This window comes from Corvus brachyrhynchos, unplaced genomic scaffold (assembly GCF_000691975.1).
Source record: "Corvus brachyrhynchos isolate BGI_N302 unplaced genomic scaffold, ASM69197v1 scaffold275, whole genome shotgun sequence".
NCBI lineage: Eukaryota > Metazoa > Chordata > Aves > Passeriformes > Corvidae > Corvus > Corvus brachyrhynchos.
The window spans coordinates 25,006-29,004 of NW_008238318.1; positions in this window are offsets into that span (position 1 = coordinate 25,006).

A 3,999-nucleotide genomic window follows, 5' to 3' on the forward strand; every position below is an offset into this window, starting at 1 on the left:
TGCTGCAGGTTGCAGGACAGGGCAGGTTAAAGCCTGGTGCAACTCAGCCCCACCAATGGATCCTCCGGAGTCCTGTGCCTGCCACGTTGGCCCCCAGAGTGCACGGACAAACGTGCTCAGACAGACGGAGCAGCGGGAAGATGTTTTGGCACCTAAACCTTCAACCTCGACACAGAGTGAGCTGTGCAACAACACATGACATCATCACACCCCGGCCCCATCCATCACACACGGATAAAAATAGACACACAGCAAGAGGGGCCTCCCGGCAGCGAGAGGGGAAGGGAAGCAGGGAGCTTCCCCAGCCCCCACGGAACCAGCCTGGGGGTGTTCCCGCAAACCCCAGGGCCTGCAGAGGTTCCAGAGCGGGATGAAAGCAAACTGACCCGAGAGGGGCTCAGAAGCCCCCACGGATTCTGTCAGCTCACAGTCAGAGCTGGCTCAGGGGGATCCATACCTGGGATCCACCTCAAATAACGCAAGGAGCTCCAGGCTGGCTGCACATCCCTGTGGGATAACCCCCTCCAGATCTCCATGCTGGGAAGCCGTTTCAGACCCCCTGCACCTGCCAGCCCCACCAGGGTCAACAGCACCATGGGGTCTGGAGGTCCTGGTCCAAGCCCTGGAGGGAGCCATGCCCAGGGCACCTGGGGACAGGGGTGACAGGAGCCCCAGCTCTGCCCTCTGAGTGCTGCCCGCCCGGGGCAGTGCAGACAGAACTCGCCCCCAGCAGCAAATCCTGCCTGCCTGGCCTCCCACACACCAGAATCCTGGGTGGAAACCAAAATCTGAACCTTTAGACCTGTAATGTCACTGCTGAGATCCCCAAGCTCCTCAGCCAGGAGCTCTGGCCTGCTCCTGTGCTCAGGGCAGCCAGAAAGGAGTTGGGGAAAGGAGGGGTTGATGGCAGCGCAGCCAGGTGAGCTCCTCTGCCAGCAGCATTCCCTCCTGGAGCCCTGCCAGAGGCATTGGACCTTCCTAGGGTCCCTGACTGCAAACTGTGGTGGGAGAAGGTGAGACCGAGCAGAGGGACAACCTGAGAGGGGCTGGCAGAGGGACAGAACAGAATCTGGGACTAAAGGTCTCTGCAGCTGCCCCACACCAGGGGATTCCCAATGGAAATGGCCTTGTAGGGGCTGGTGAAGGAGATGCAGCCAGCTCCTGGGCATGAGAATCCTGGAATCATTTGGGTTGGAAAAGCCCCCTGAGCCCACCAAGTCAAGCTATTCCCCAGCACTGCCCAGGCCACCACTGACCTTGTCCCCAGGTGCCACATCCACACGGATGTTAAATGCCCCCAGGGATGGGGACTCCCCCCTGCCCTGGGCAGCTGTGCCAGGGCTGCACAGCCCTTTCCAGGAAGAATTTTCCCAATATGCCTCCTGAACCTCCCCTGGCCCAACATGAGGCCATTTCCTCTTGTCCTGTCCCCCCTGCCCTTGGAGCAGAGCCCGACCCCCACCTGGTTCCACCCTCCTGTCAGGAAGTTCTAGGGACTGAGAAGTTCCCTCCCCTCGAGCCTCCTTTCCTGCAGTGCCCCCAGCTCCCTCAGCCTCTCCTGGTGCTCCAGACCCTTCTCAGTTCCATTCCTGTCTCTGGACATGCTCCAGCCTTTCAATGTCCTTCTTTTCATGAGAGAGAGGCACAAAACTGCCTCAGGACGAGGTGCCTCAGCAGTGCCAGCACAGGGGGTACTGCCCTCAGCCTGTGGCCACACTGTGGCTGGAACAGCCAGAGGCTGCTGCCCACCCAGGCACACCCGAACACTCTGGCAGGGTTGTGTTGTAGCATTCAGCTCCAGACAGGCAGAGCCCGGGGCTCTGGATGTGGGTGTGGAGCAGCCTGAGGGTCCCATATCCTCGGGACAGCAGTCACAGGCAGGGGTCAAGCACAGGCTGCCTGCACTGCTCGGGCCCTGCTCCCTGTTAGCATTCCCAGCTGGAGCCCTGGGAGCAGCCAGGGGCTGATGCAGGAGATGCTGCAGGAGGCAGATGCTGCAGGAGGTCACACTCACCAGGACGGAGCCCATTTCTCCTGTCTTGGGTGATTTGATGGCTGGGACAACCAGAGGAGGAAGGACCGTGTGCCTCCTGCCTGGAAAGGAACAGCAGGACAGGTATTGCTGCTGTGTATCCTCCAGCAAAAAACAATCCATGGACGGGACACTGAGGATGAGGAGGTGGGACATCGGGATGCTGTCTGGACAGGGGTGATGAGCAGTGGTAACACAGGAGGTGTCACTGCTGCGGGAACAGCCACTGCCCCTGCACCTGTCCACGGAAGGATTCCCACACCTGGAATGTTGCACTCAAAGTGACCAACCTTGAACGAGGAGATCCAGGGCCCAGCCAGCTACTGCTGCTGGATGGGATTTATGTGCCTCAAAGGACCTTAAGGATTCCCATAGGAGCTGCTGGGCTGGGCCAGGCCAGGGACACGGGAATCTCCAGCCAAGGATGTGTCCTGCATGTGAGCGACATGTGGGAGATCCACAGAGTGCCTCTGAAGACCAAACACTTCCCCCCAGAAAGTTGGAAGCAGCTCCCCAGCTCAGACCTGAGCCCACCATGTCCCTGCATCCTATTTTGGCCCATTGCCAACAGCAGATCCCGAGAGGAAAAGCGCAGGGACCTGAGCAGGGGCCAAGCTGTGTTTCATCAGCTGCAGCTCCTGGCAATCCAGAGCGCGGAGCCTCTGGAGCCAGAAGCTGCATCTACGTCTCTGGTTAATAGCCTTCAATCAATTTTTCTCCCACAAATTTGCCTAATGGCTTTTAAAATCCCTTTAAAATCTGCTAGGGCCGCTGCAAACACCCTGAGGCAACGAATTCCGCTGCGTATCACACCGAACACTCACCCCAAGGAACAGTAAAAGATTTCCCTCCTCCATGTATTCCACAGCTCCCATTGGGCTTGCCAGCTGCCTCCCCGTGTGGAATGACATGCCTGGAACGAACAGGCAGGACAGATGTGCCCTGCTGTGCGTTCCCCAGGAAAGGAAAAGGGAGTTGTGGAAGGACAATGAGGTGTGGAACGGTGAAGAGCCTCTCCCCATGCCCATGCCGGCCCCACACTCCAGCCCTGCATGTCCCCAGCTCAGGTGTTCTCCAGCTGAGTAACTGGTTTTACACGAAAGCTTGTCCACACCTCTGCCACCCCTCCCTGCACCACCAGAGCCAGCATTGTAGCTGAACCACCCAGAAACTTCAGCGGCATCAGCAAACTCTGCCAACTCATTGTTCATCCCTTTTCAGGGGGTGCTGGAGGTGATGAAAGGCAGCTCCACGGAGAACCAGAGTCAGCCACGGACAGGAGGTGGTCACAGGAGTGCCATTGGGAACTGGAGCCAGCTGAGGCTGGGAAGTGGTCACAGAAGTGCTACAGGGGCTGTGAAGATGCAGCAGACGGGAAAGGTGCCTGGGTGTGGTGTGTGGTTTGTGTTTGGTTTCAACATTTTTATTCCTCGTCCTTGAACTTATTCCCAGACTTCCCCATGATAAGAACCAGGGGTTGACTTCCCTTCCAGCCCTGTGTGGCACACACGGGACAAGGTCATCCACCGTGGGAGCTTGTGGCACCTGGCACAGACACAGAGCACAGGGGTGCAGCGGGGCTGGATGGGTGCCAGGAGGTGGCTGTGCCCCAGGGGGTGATGATGGGGGAGCCTTTACCACGGCCATCTTCGGGTTGCACTGACAGTGACAGCACAGACTCACCCAGGTGGGCTCAGACACGGGGCCACCACGGGGCCCTGGCAGTGCCCATGGCAGTGCCACAGGGCTGTAGCTGGAGGCACCAAATACCCGGGTGGCACGGTCAGAGCAGCCCAGTCGGTGGCCCAGCAGAACCTGGTGGTGGCCCACACCAGGAAACACCTCCTGTGTCCCTTCTCCTGTGTCAGGGGCGGGATGTTGTGTACCATACCTGTGTGCACTTCCTGTGTCACCTCGCCCAGAGCCACCCTCATTGCGGTCCCCTCGGTTAACCACGGCGGCCAGAG